Consider the following 14,670-nt stretch of genomic DNA (forward strand, 5'->3'; position numbering starts at 1 on the left):
GCAGGACTAGACAGACATCTTTCTTTCTCACCCTGGGGTCACTACTCAACAGTTGCCATGGCAGTGAGCAAGGGAAACTCCTCCCCCTGTACCCTATTTCCAAATCAGAGGTGCCCACTCTTCCTTTCTTGTGGTGCCTGCCTTTATCCCCTGGGCAACGTTCTAGCTTCTCCTAGTGCCCCCAAACTCTTGCCCGTCTGGTTTGAGTTGGAAGGGCTTCCCTCTTACGTGTACCCCAGGACGCCTGTCTCCTGCTCCTCACTAAAGGTCTGGTCAGTGCAGCATCAGGCTGCCCATGGCTGCCTCTGTGCTCCAAACAGGAGTATGTTATTCGAAGGAAAGGCCGCTTCGAGGAACGGGGTGCGGGGACAGCAAGCAGTTTTAATAAACCTTTCCTTTTTCTCTTTTATTTCCCCGAGGTGTTAAGATCGAGATACGGTTTGATTTTGTTTCACCAGCTACAGATCCCCCACCGCCACCCCCACTTGAGGCGCTTGGCAGTGTCTTATAGAGAAAGCACGCCAACTCCGAGGGCGTGGACTTGCTCCCCCAAGTTCCTCTTCCCTGGCTGAGCTGTCCCGCTCAGGCCAATCTTGGTCCTGATTAGACCGGGTTCTGATATGGAACCTTCTCTGGTCGTCATTCTCCTCTGATGTACCGGAGTCCTTGGTGATGAAGGAAGTTCTTTTTCACACACAGAAACCTAAGCTGCTGGTGCCCAGCACGGAAGGAACGAACGGGAGGGTGAAATTACAGCCCTCAGGCGGCTTGTGTCTTCCCCGGCAGTAAGCGCACACCGTGTTATGAATAATAAAGCCGTATCTTTGCCGTTCTCTTTCTCTCAGGAGTGTGGAGCAGTTTGCCAACACAATTATATCAATGCTTACAATATTTATAGAAGGCAGGCACGAGGCGCCACACCTCTCCGGGACTCCGCCAGCCCTCCCGTGCGGGAGGGAGACAGGGCATGTCTCTGTCTCGGCAGCTGTTGGCTCAGTCAGTCCTCGCCCCATGCAGGCGTCATGTTTGTCTCTTTGAAAAATCCACCATGAGGTTGGAGAGAATGGAGAATTTTGAGATGTTTCGCTTTGCCAGCTGAGAGAGAGGAAACCGGCGTGTCTCAGAGATACATCGGAGACGGGTCGGAAGTGTTCCAGACACTTGGTGCACCCTAGCCATCTGCTCCGGCTCTGTCTCCTCTGGCTACCCAAGATCCTGTGCGGGGCGGGATCCAGCCGGTCCGACGTCAGGTGCTCGACGTCAGGGTTCATTTCCAGCAACTCCCTGGATGCACAGCAAAGTCACGCAATGTTTCAGCAACGTTCGTGCGGTGGAACCAGACCCCCTCCTAGTCAGTCTCTCCCCCTCTGAGTCGCAGAGCCTTTTCTTCAGCTTCTTCTGTGAAAACCCTGCTGTCGACTGAGACTCATTTCTTTTCACTGTTTTTGTTGCTTTTTTTGTTTCGTGGGGTGTTTTGGTGTGTGTGTTTGTGCGTGTGTGTGAGTGTGCACATGCATGCGAGCACGTATGTGAGGGACTTGTTTTGTTTTTGTTTGTATTTTTGTGGTCTGAGGAATAGAAAACCCTTTAGTGAAAGGTGGACCAGCTTCTCAATAGTGTGACTGAACAGAGCCTCAGAAACCTCATTCGTTTGTCAACCCATAGAAAATCAAGAATGGGCAAGCAAGTGATCTGTGGGAGGGACGGTCTCTTTGATGGTATTTATTACACTTGTGTTGGTCAAGCCAGGTCTGAATGCTGTTTTGGTCCACACTTTTACGTTTAGAGCTGGCTGGGCATGGTGGCATCTTAGGAGCACTGGAATTACAAACACTATCACCTCTGACTTTACTTGGGTTCTGGGATTTGACCTCAGATCTTCGTGCTTGCAAAGTAAGTACTTAAGTCAATCTCTCCAGTCCTAAATTCACTTCTTTTGAAAAATAAAGCAATTAAAATGTGGATTAAATCTTCATATGCTTGCCCATTGCTCTTAGATGCAGTGCTTGTGTTTATTCTTGTTTGTTTTATTTTATGTGCATGGGTGTTTTACCTGCCTGCGTGAATGTGCACCACGTGCATGCAATGCCTGTGGGGGCCAGAAGGGGGCATCAGACCCCCTGGAGCTGGAGTTACAGATAGTTGTGGGCTGCCGTGTGGTGCTGGGAACTGAACCCGGGTCCTCTGCAAGGGCGCTTGGTGCTCATAGCTGCTGAGTCCTTTCTCCAGCCCTCCAGTGTTTATTCTTATGCAAGAAGCATAAGAATTCGTGGGAGGGGCATATACGCCTTATTCCTTCACTCATTCGTTGGGAGCCCAGGGCCTTAATCGTGCTAGGCAGGTCCTCTGCCCTGGGATGACCCTCCAGCCAGGGACAGATTCCTGTGTTAAAACCATAGTGAGTCTTCCAGGTTATTTTCAGTCAGTGTATTAGCAGCCCTTTTCTGCGGGCTTGAAGAGTAGCTTGTGGCTGCTGCTGCTGTTGTTGCTGCTGCCGTTGTTGCTGCTGCTATTGTAGTTGCTGTTGTTTTCTTTGGCTGATGATGCTACTCAGATTCCTGACTTCCATGCCAGCCACAGCTGCAGCAGGGAAGGAGGCTCAGACATTGCTTCCCTTGACCTTGCTGTACCCCAGCTCCTGCACCCTGCCTAGCACACAGCGGGGGCACTGCTGCCCTGGATGTTCTGTACCCCAGTTCCTGCACCTCACCTAGCACACAGTGGGGACACTGGTGCTCTTGTGTTGCTGTACACCAGCTCCTGCACCCTGCCTACACATAAGTGGAGAACACTGCTACCCTGGATGTTCTGTACCCCAGCTCCTGCACCCCATATAGCACACACTGGGGATGCCCTTGTGTTCCTGCACCCTGCCTAGTACACAGTAGGGCCTGGATGAGCTTTGGTGAAATAACCAGTCTTAGTCACTGTTCCATTGCTGTGAAGCAACACCATGACCAAGGCAACTTATTAAAAAAAAAAAAAAAAGCAGGCAGCAAGCAAGCAAGCAGCAGGCAGCAGGCAAGTAGCAGGCAGCAGGCAGGCAGCAAGCAGCAGACAGAGGCCATAGCTCAGTGGTTACATCCGATCTGCAAGATGTCGGCAGAGAGAGACCAAGGCTGGGCCTGGCATGGGCTTTGGAAACTCAAAGACCACACCCCCAATGACACACCTCCTCCAAGGCCAATCCTTCCCAAATAATCCACCAACTAGGAACCAAATAGTCAAATATGGGGGCTTTTTAAAATTATTATTCAAATCACAGCATGGAAGGTGCTTAAAGACCCTGTACTGGATTCCAGATCACAGGAAGTCTTGGCCGACACAGAGGATGATGGGGGAAGTGCGCATCTTAGTGCTCTTAACCCAGGTGCTCAGCCCACCCACGATCCAAACGATCACGTGTCCACTCAATCCACTCATCACTATTTCTGGAAACCTTTACTGTGTCAGACACAACTATATTCCAGGAACTCCAGAGCGTAGGTGAAGCTGCACGCTCCCGAAGAGCTCACTGCACAGCAGGAATAGCTTTCTGAACTAAAATGTGCTGAAGACTGAACTGAATCGCCTTTTAAAATTATTTACTACTGCCTGCATACTTGTGTGTGTAATGTAGCGGTCCATGCTCTGGGGTCAGAGGGTAACGCTGTGTGGAGTCTGTTCTCCCCGTCCACCTTCACGCAGTGTCCTGGGTTTGAACTCACGTCTCCAGGCTTGCATGCAAGTGCTTTTTACCCACAGAGCCATCTCATTGCCTCTGATATTTTATTTTTAAGAAGCTGGATTAGCTAGGCAGTATGAGTTACCCCTCACTGCACTCCCATCCCCCTACCCGCTGCACTCATATGTGCTTGGGTACGTGCGTACGTTTACGTGCGTGCGTGCGTGCGTACGTACGTATGCGCATGCTCATGCCTGCACTGTCTGGCAGGCTCCCTCCCCCTCCTCCTCTCAGCTGTCTTATGCATGTTACAACTGCAGAGTTTTTTATGCACTTGTCACAAAAGAAACTAACGTCCCACGTGGCTCGGCTACAACATCACTTTAGGAAAAAAAACACTCCCTCTCAAACAGGAAGAGGAGCGAGCACAGGCTTAGGGGAAAGCTCTCAGCTCGAGGGAGCCAGGACCTTTGCTGCATTTCCTGACCTGCTGCCAGGATGGCTCCCTCCGCAGGACACAGTCCGACCCACTACAGAACTTAGAATCCTGGCTGCAAAGGAAACCTTAGATACGGATAGCCTTCCGCCTAATGACGGAAAGTTCTCAGGGTCTCTGACAAATGTCTGTAGAATCTTCTGGAGCCTGATAAAGGGCTCGCTATCTCCGCCTCCCCTGTTCTTCGCTCTTATCATTACTCCTCGGATACTCGGAGACTGGAAGTCACATCCCACCCACGCCCTTCCTAGCCAAGCCCTCCCACAGCGTGGCCGGGCGCTTTCCATCAGCACCCAGCTCCTTCCTCTCCGCTCCGTGTCACGAGACATCCTGATCAAACGTGCCTTGAAGAGAGCGTTGTTTTCCAGTTGTCTCTGAGCATTTGGCATATCTGGCATTTGGCATTCGCTCCTGATTGGTGCCCTCTACAACTCGGGCCCAAGGTTGGCTGCCTTGTGTGGCACTGGCTGACCCCGGCTTGTAGAAGAGACAGTGCCCCTCCAGAGTGAGTGAGTGCCGTCTCTTTGGAGGCTGCTTGATTACCAAGAGTGGATTGCTGTAAAGATGGCCCTCCTCTCCGGGCATGCCAGCTCCATCACCTCCGCTCTCTCTTCTACTGTCTCCCATGAGTGGGACCCAAGGCCCTCACTGGAGGCTTTGTGAACGCCAGCAGCACAGCGTCGTCCATTTTACTGCCTTGCCTCAGCACCCAGGGACCGAAATGCACACTCTTCTTTTCTGAACTACCCTGTAACCACACTTTTCTTGAGACACCAAAATTAGACTAAGGCAGTCACTACTATTTATTATCTGAGCACAACTTTTTGTTTCTTGGGTTTTTTTGAGACAGGATTTCTCTGTGTAACAAGCCCTGGCAGTCCTGGACTCACTCTGTAGACCAGGCTGGCTTCAAATTTATAAAGATCTGCCTGCTTCTGCCTCCCTGAGTGCTGGAATTAAAGGCGTGCATCACCACACCCAGCTTGAATACCATATTTTTATTTGATGTAAATGAGGTTTTTTTAAAAAAAGCAACCACATTTCTTTGTTTGCTCATACAAGCTTTGCTTAAAGAAAAACTCCAGATATCTTGAAAATAAGAGTTAAGCCAGGTCTCCCCTGTTCAGCCCTCTGGGCGGTCAGTGCCTTGGCTTCAGTACGTTGGCACAACATCAGCTACACTGACACAGGGCTGTGGTTTTCTTCAGAGCGAAGTTTGGCTTGTCCTTCTAACGCAAACTGCTCACTCTGCCAAATACTGTGTGAGGTCCAGCCTCGGCTGTAGTCCAGCCTGGCTAAGACAAAGTCTTTGCCTCCTTCCAGTCTACGCAACAGCAAAGAAAGATGGCGGGAAGGAATTCCCTTAGTCGTTGTTGTATGATTAAATGAAGAAAAAAAAATGCACGGTGTGGGACTTGACCAGTAATATTGTTTTTGAGAACAATCCAAGGTTGCCCCCCTTTCCTTCAGATCCCTGACAAAGACCATGAGTTCATTTACTCTTGGAAAATTCCCACGCTTCCCAGAGAAACTTGAGCAACTGCCTCTTTAAAGGCAGGCACAGAGGAGAGATGACTCAGTGGTTAAGGATACTTTCTGTTCTTCTAGGGGGCTGGAGTTGGGTCCCACACCCGCGTCTGGCAGCTCACAACCACCTGAGACTCCATCACCAGGGAATCTTGTCCCTTCTTCTAAGCCTCTGTGGGCACTGCACTCACATGTGCATCCATGCCTACGCACACTGGCCTGCGGGTGCGCACACACTCCCGCGCACACATACACACTTACTAAAAGTAAATCTTAAAGGAACTGGGTGACCGGTCACGTTCCCCACTCTAACCCATTTGCCAGATCTGCTCCCCAAGGACGCTGGCATCGGAATATTGTCTCCCCAATGTATGGGCAGCAACAAAAGCTTTCGGCAAAACAGACTGCGGTGAGTGCACACCGAGGCACCAGCCACAGACCCAGTGTGGTCGGAAACACTTCTGAGCCTTTTATCCTCCCAGCTCTGTGTCCAGGCAGGTCTTGGGGCGGGGGTAGGGGGTGGGGGGTGGGGAGGAAATCCTTGTGTTTCAGCAACTAGTGGATACTTGCAGGGAGGGGGCTGATTTTTATTATCCGTTCCGGTCGACGTGATCGCCGGCCCACGCTCTTCCTCTTCTTCTTAAGGTCATCTGAATACCTTAATGCTAGGTGGTGACCTCACCTCAGGATCCTGGTATTCCCGACTTTTCTGAAACCTATCATTTGCTAAGCCTCAGGTGACTCTGAATCGAGACACGCTTCGGGGATAGGCGGGTGGGAACACACGGAGCAATGCCTGTGGGCACAGAACCCCTTGCCCGGGTTGGAGCAGGTTGCGGCACTGTGTCCACAGGTGCCTGGCACCAGTGCTATGGGTTGTGAAATCAACGGGTATCTAAGAAGAAATAATTCCACTCTTCTTTATTGCTCTCCCAAAAACCAGGGAGGAGGCGCAACATCTCGCTCACTGGGGACAGACAGGAAGAGAGCCTTGTTCCTAAGCCTAGACGTGTTTGTAACACAGTATAAGGCAGTGAGTTACTAGGCTGGAGTGAGGTTCTGCCAGATAGGTTTGACACGTCTTACAGGACAGCAAGTGGCCCTGCCTCAGGGCCGTTGGTTCTGTGCCTGCTAGGACACTATGGAGATGACTGGGGTGTGTGAGGGAAGCCGCTAGCAAGGGGCGCCCCAGCCTGGACAGCCACCCTCCTACACTACAGCCCCACCCCGAAGACGCTCTGACAGGATGTACTTATGGGCGATTAGAAGTACAAACTTGGGAATCGGCTAGACGTGGGTTAGAACCCTCTCCCGGCCCCTCAAAAGTCACGATCCAGATGCTTACTGCTCTTATTTAGGGAGATCTTTGTTTTTGCTTTTTTTTTTTGCAGTCCTGGGATAGAACCCAGGGCCTCGGGAACGCTAGGCAAGTGCTCTGCCACTGTGCGACATCTCCAACTCTGATGTCTCTTATTTTAGCACATCCATAATGGCATTTCATAAGCCTACTTGGAGAAATAAATCAATTAATGCCTCGGTATTCATCAGAGACCTTGGCACATGCTAAAAGGAAATACTCCTACCTTTTATCCTTAGGGACACACACAAGACCCTAATGGGTGCCTGAAATTGCATGTGGTACCAATACCTATATTAACTGTAACATGTAATTTTTGTTTGGTATAACATTTAATTTGTGAATCAGACACATTAAGGGAGCGACAGCTATAATTAATATTAAGACAGGCAATTATAATAAAATCCCGGCAGCACAACTCTTGCACTTGGGAGCATTATTAAACAAAACGTGAGTGCCTTGAAACAAGCACCATGATGGAGTCACTCCAGCAACAATGATGGCAACAAGAGGCTAGTAGGCAGGTAACGTATACAGCATGGACACACCGCACAGAGGGGCAACTCGCATCCACGGCAAGGCAGCGCAGAGTGCTGTAAGAGCTCATCGCTTAGCATTTGCCAATTTATGAGTTGCTTGTTTCTAGAACTTTCCTTTTACACATGTATGCCTCAAGTGATTTGTGTGATGGAACGGGAAACTGTGGACAAGAGGGAACAGCGTAGTAAAGTGATTTTTAAAAGAATTAACTAATAAAATTATGTGCATTATACGCATGCATGAAAATGTCATGAGGAAATCTATTTTGTAAAATTAATATTTGTTATTTGTGCGTGTGTGTGTACATATGTGTGTGTGTGTGTTTGTGTGTGTCCCATGTATGCACATGCTTGAGGAGACTGGAAGAGTGTGTCGGATCCCTGTTGTACCAGTGTTTGTGAACCACTTGATGCGGGAACTGAACTCAGGTCTTCTGGAAGAGTAGCAAGTATTCTTAACCACTAAGCCATTCCCTTTGAGCTTTCTCTCTATCCTTTCAAATTTATATTAGTTTTTTTTTTTTAAGATAAGGTCTCATTTTGTATCCTTGGCTGGCCTCAAACTCAGAGATCCACTTACCTCTGCCTCCCATGTGCTGAGATTAAAGGCATGTGCACATGGTCTTCAAATATATTTTTACTGGGATGCTATTGCCAAAGACCTGAGTATACTTAATGGGTTACTATGTGCTTTACCCAGCATCCTCCACTCTTCTCTGAGATGTTTGTTTGTTTACAGCACCCTAGTCCTTAGGAAGCTGTACAGAGACTTGAAAACTCTGACTTGGCCAATGAAATCTACAGACAAATCTACAATGTCACCTGCATTTATTCCTGCTCTGGAGAGCCTCTACCACAAAGAGGGTCTCTAAGAGTAATGTCAAGAAGAGTTTGGCTCCAGAGTCCCCTCAGAGAGCCTTGGCTGCTTTGGAGAGAGATGCTGACCTTGCCCAGACAAATGACCGAACTGTGGGATCACAGGGCTAAAAGGGCGAGAGAGGCCAGGAAAGCGGTGCAGGCCTCTAGCTGCAAGGACGGACCTGCCCAGGAAGAGCGACCCAGTGAGAACCTGCCTGAAGACACAACACAAGGGCTGAGGCTGTAACTCAGCGGCACAAAAGCTTGTCTAGTGAGTGACTGGTCCGGGGGTCCACTCCTCCACCCCCTCCCCCCACCCTCCCCCATGCCCCCAAGTAAACAAACAATAAAAGAGACCTAAATACTCTCTACAGTCCAGATGGTCACCTCTGGATTGGGACCAGCGGAGGGCAGCCACAGGGTTCTGAGGGCACTGATGTCTGTTGAGGAGTTAATGTCTTCTGGGGGCTTGCAGCATGCCCTGGTGGTGTGGGTGGGGCTGTCAGTGGCTGAGTAAATCCTTAAGAGGAACCAAAGAGAGATGCTTGAGACTGGATTGGAGGCTTGGGGGCGGGGGCAGGGGGGGCGTTGCAACCCTGCAACACAGGTAGATCCCGAAGGAGCCAGAAACACACAGAATGAGGGAGGGAGGGACTGCGGTGGGGAGAGACAGACAGATAGACTGTCTCCTTCAGAAACAGATCTGTCCTCTTTAAGACACACACCACAGTGGCCACTGGAGGAAAAGGGGAACCCAGATGCCTGCTTTCTCTCATCACAGAAGCCTCTTGTTTTCTGTGGCACAGCAATAGGTTTCAACAGTCTTGCCTTTGCAAACACCCCCCTTTCTCCTATGGTCACAAAACAAGAGCAACGTCGGGTAGATGTAGTACATATGCTGACCAGCTGGGCCAGTAAGAGGAAGGACACGGCCGCTCACAGAGGACGGGGTGACCTCTCTATCGCTGACCCTCTTCTCAGCACCCGGCCATTGGGTTAGGGACAGACTGAGAGAGGCCAAGCAATGAGAGCGCACCATTCATTTGTGGGCCCAGCAGTTTACTCCCTGCCCCCTGGACCATCCTGCCAATGAAAACGCCGCCAGCAGTTTACTCCCCGCCCCTGCTGAAGACAGTCCCCGCCCCTCTGTGTCTCTGCACCCACTAACATGTTGACTTTTCTTGACCCTTGCAGGGAGCTTTCTCCAGCCATGGAACCTTGCCTCTCCTGCAAAGATTTCTGGGATTGAGAAGAGTGGCCAGGCAGCGAGAAGTAAAGCAAGAGGGCTTTTAAACAGCCAGGCTCCCTCCTTCCGTGCTAAGCTCCCGGAAGCTTCTCCTGTCTTCAAAGATAGATTTAAGGCCACTGGGTCGCCCCTTCCTGCTGTGGAGATGGCTACGCCCCACAAAGGAGGCAGCCTGGGGTCCACTCAGGAACTGTTTGCTGGAAATGTGGACTCTGATGCACACGATTTGATCATTTCCCTTTGGTGGGGAGGCCTTGCCGGGCCACAGAGGAAGAGGATGCAGGCAGTCCAGATGAGACTTGATAGGCTGAGGTCAGAGGACAGGGGAGGGAAATAGGCGGGGAGGGGGTAAGGAGGAGGAAACGGGAGGATACCAGAAAGCGGGTAACAATCGGGATGTGATGTGAATAAATTATTTTTAAAATAATAATTTTTTTTTTAAAGAATTGCCCTTCATAGGTGAGAGCCGGAGGACTGGACAGTGCTGGTTAGAATCCAGAAGATGCGTGGCTGGCTGGTGCGAGCCCTCCCCAAGGCTTCTCAAGCAGACACCTTGTAAGGCGGATGCTACACCAGCGTCGAGAGAGCTTGTGCCGGTTTCATGCAACACATCCACAAAGCACTGGGTTCCCGAAACAGCTCGAGGGCTTTGCAAAGTCGACTCTGCCCGCGTGCCACCCTTTATCTAACTCTCCCAGGGCCACCAGGAGGGAAACGTCTATTGGTTCCTCATCCGTTGCTAGGTTCCTGCCTCGGGCTTTTCTACAGCAAGGCAGGTTGGCATAGGGAAGCAAACACGTTTGTGCAGTGTGTGAAGGGCCTAGCAAAACAGGGAAACTCATGTGTTTAGGCTTGGTGAGAGGTGGACTGAGAAAACCTGTTTCCGTTCTGTGTCCTGTGCCTTCCGGATTGGGGCAATCCCATCCTCTCTAGCTATGGGATGGTAGGATCCTCTCCCGTGAAAATCTTATGTCCTACTGTGGGCAAAAATGAGAGGATTCCTTTATGGTCTGTCCGATCCAGGGAAAGGAAGAAACGTCCAGGTGCTGTGTCCTGGCTCCTCTCAGTGGCCTGCGTGGTGCAGATGACCTACCTCACAACAGGTTGGTACTGAGTGCTCCAAGACTCCTAACGACCCCGAGAGCTGTACCTGTCTGTCTGTCCAACATGTGTGCTCCTAAGAATGTAGCCTGGAAAAAGCCCAAGAGAGGAGACAGTTTTTGAACTTGACCTTGGAGGGGGGAAAAAAACAAGAACGAACAATCAAACAAACAACAGCCAACCCACCCAGGATTTCCCGGTCAGAGAATAGAAACATTGAAAGGTGAGCTAAGAGCCCAAAGGCGGTGTGTCTAGCAGAGGTGGGGGGGGCTCTTTTTCAGTCCCTCCGTGACCCTATTTGACTGGACGGCGCTCGCTGCTAGAAGCTAGCAGGAGGGGCCTGGGGACACACTCAGTTCTGATGTCTTGGAAGGATGAGCAAGCCAAGGCTAAAAGAAGAAGGTCAGATTCCATTTCTAGGCTGAAACAGTTGGTTGGGGAAGGCTGCCCGCAGCCCTGTTATGAAAGCGGAGCCCAGCCTATCAGGCGTTTGCTTAATCCCCTTGGGTTTGGGTTTGAAAACCAGAGGCAGTGAGAGGAAACGTCTCATGGACGAGGTCTGCGCCACGCAGGCTCTGACATTACTGTAACGCACGTCTGTGGATAATACACGAGTGTAGAGGAAACATTTTCTGGGGCTGCGGTTCTGGGATCTTCCATTCATAATTGGTTGGCCTTTTCTGTCACTTAGGGCTCATGACCAGGCACCCCACGGAAGCAATGGCAGCTATAGAGCAAAACCTCCCACCTGGTGGCCAGGAAGGTGATCCAAGGCCTTTCTCCTAGGCCCCCCACTCCCCCTCCTAAAGATGCCCCACCTCCCTTAGTGCCATCCTGGGACCAAGACGTCAACACATGGGCTTTTGCAGGGGTTGGCATGGGAGCTTCAAGATCCAAACTATAGGCTGGGCGTGGTGGCGCACGCCTTTAATCCCAGCACTCGGGAGGCAGAGGCAGGCGGATCGCTGTGAGTTTGAGGCCAGCCTGGTCTACAAAGCGAGTCTAGGACAGCCAAGGCTACACAGAAAAACTCTGGGGGGTGGAAAAAAAGATCCAAACTAGAGCCAAGACCTTTAGGGCTTTGGGGAGCATCTCTCTGAGGGAAAGTTACACTGAGCCAATAATAGGAGGTGAGGAGAAAGCTTGATGGTGGCTACGGAAATCTGTCTCTTGGAGTTTTATGCTCAGCACCTGTGATTAAAGAAGTGCGTCTTAAGTCAGGAAAAAAAAGGGTTGAAAGAAAAACATCTGTGCCTACGACTAATTAAAAATACTTGTGATCAACGAACATCCTTCTGTCCTGCATGCAGGTAACAGCTCATTAACATTAGCCGGCACCCTGGAAACCGGTCCCCCTGGGAAGCACGTTGAGCAGGGACTATTTGTACCCCATGACAGACAGTGCCATGCTATTTGTGCTGATTTTGAAGGGTTTGTTTGTTCTTTCGTTTTGTTTTGCTTTTTGTTTGTTTGGGTTTTGCTTTTTTGTTTTTGTTTTGTTTACTGGCTTTAGCCACCAATCTTGGAACAGAACGCAGAGTTCACATCCTGCTTATTGAAGGAGAGTTCAGGGCTCTCTGTTGGCACCGTTAATGGCGTCATTCTGGAAACACTTTGCCTCTTGCCAGTGGGACCAGGGACTTGGAAACAGGAAGTAACTTGGGAGTGCTTTGAAGTGGCTTCCTGGATTCGTGTTCCTACCATACGCCCTCCTGGGGCCACTCTTTCCAATGAGGGTACTCAGGGCGCTGGTTCCTCTAGTAGGTGCAGGGTCCGTCCGCTGATGACAGTGTGTGGCCGCTTGGAAAGGGAGGCGGGGAGAAAATTTGCCGAGGAAATCGTACATCTTTGAGAATTTCGTAGAGAGTTCCACAGCCCAAGTATAAAGAAAAGGCCGGTTTCACCACTCAGGAGAGACCCGGATCTTCCCACAGGGCCTCACCTGTCGGGTGATTTGATGAAGATGTTGAGCAGGTGATGTCCCAGCAAGCTCCCAAACAGCATCTCCAAGGAGTATCTCCACAGAGCACCCCGCCATCCTTCTGATGCCACAGCACTCGCCACCACTCCCCTGCCCCCTCTGCCATCACTGAGCATGCCCAGTGAGGAGCTTCCTCACTGCAGCCCCCCCCCCCCCCCGCAGACCTCCAGTGCAGGTACCTAGGCGGTTCATTCCCAGAGTCTTGTCCCCAGAGGGTCACAGATTTCTAGAATATACTTTTGTCAAAGAAATGCAGAGCAACGTGCTTGATGGTGTCTACAGTTTCTGCGCTGTGATTTACTGACTTTTCCCACCACATTTTAAAGCTGTCACTTCTGTCGCTCACCCCTCCCAGGGGCCCTGAGGTCCAGCTTAGACTTGCTGTTCTCTCGGTCACATGCAAGTTGACTCAGCAGCTTTCCTGGTCCCTGGCAGCAGCCAGCAGCAGCATCTGCAGGATGCTCCAGCAAGCGGGTGCTCGGCAGCTCCCTTCACGTGTTTCTTCCTAAATGTTTCTCCCTCCCTCCCTTCCTACCTCCCCCAGCATCACCCCCCCCCGCACTCCCCCCTCCCGTGCTTCATCCATCGTGTTATTTTCCTGTTCATAATCATAATAGGTAGTTGTTGTTTTTAACATCGTAAGGAAAGAATATAAAGAAAGAATCCTACAGGACACACACACACACACACACACACACACACACACACAATCTTGTCACAGTTTTAAGGGCCCTGTGGACGTTTTCTCCCTGTTCTGTTTACCCCCCTCCCCTTTCCCAGCTCCCAATCCTGTCCCCCTAAGAACTCTCACAGGCATTTTAAGGTCTCTTTATCTTCAGGGACAGTTATTAGCGTAAGGGTTAGCATATTACAACGCAATTACTTCTCAATCGAGAACAACCAAAACCAGATCGGGCTAATTATTAATTTGCATAATTTGGGGCAAGGGAGTGGGGGACAACCAGAAGAGACCACGGTGTTCCAGTGTGATTTAAACACACCCAACAAATGAGAAGACAAAGCAGATAACAGGAGGTGTTCGGAGATACAATGGAGCAAGAGAACCCTGCAGCTTCCTGTGATTCAAGAATTGCTCTGCCCAGCTTGGAAACCTGGCATAAATAGCTTCCCACAACCCCTTGCGGCCTCTAATCCTGTAATACGGTTTGGGGGACCATGGCGATGCTTGTTGAAGGAGCCCTGCCACGGCTGTCCGGACTGTCTCCCAGGGACCGAGGCTAGGTCAAGTGACAAAGGCTGGTGACCTTTGACACGTGGTTCTCGTCCTTTCAGGGAACGGCCAGGTTCCCTAGACTCTCCCAATGTGTTCTAAATCAAACCCACACGGGTGTGCAGCATGGGCCAACAGGATTCACCACAGAGCCCCTGAGTCCTCAGAACAAACACACCGCCTGATCGCCGTAAGAGCTCAAGAATCATTTGCTGCCTGCAAGAAGCCAGGCCAGGCCCCTTACAGCCTTCTTAAGATCACCGTGAAATGAGACCAAGAGACTTCCCGGGGAGGGACTGGCCGGGGTCTGCACAGGGCTGGCAGCATCGGCTTTCCTCAGAGAAGATGAAATGGACCCAGTGAATCGCAGGTGTCAGATGCTCACAGATTTTCCCCGCCATGCTCCTGTTGAGGCAGGACTGAGCCGTCTGTGGCTTGAGTGCATCCCCCACCACCAAATCCACGCGTTAGAAACTTAATCTCCAAATGCCCATGCTGCTGGCGTTCAGAGGTGGAAGCTTTGAAAGCGTTTAGAAGTAGACCGCTCACAAGGGTGGGGCCCCTTGGTGAGATCAATGGCTTTGGGAAGAAGATGAGAGAGCTGAGTGGACAGGCTTGCCGAGTGTCGCTACAGGTCCCGTCTTCCTCCTCCATAGGCTGGCACAGCCAG

This window comes from Acomys minous, assembly GCF_964271855.1.
Source record: "Acomys minous genome assembly, chromosome: 16".
In the NCBI taxonomy this organism is placed as follows: Eukaryota; Metazoa; Chordata; class Mammalia; order Rodentia; family Muridae; genus Acomys; species Acomys minous.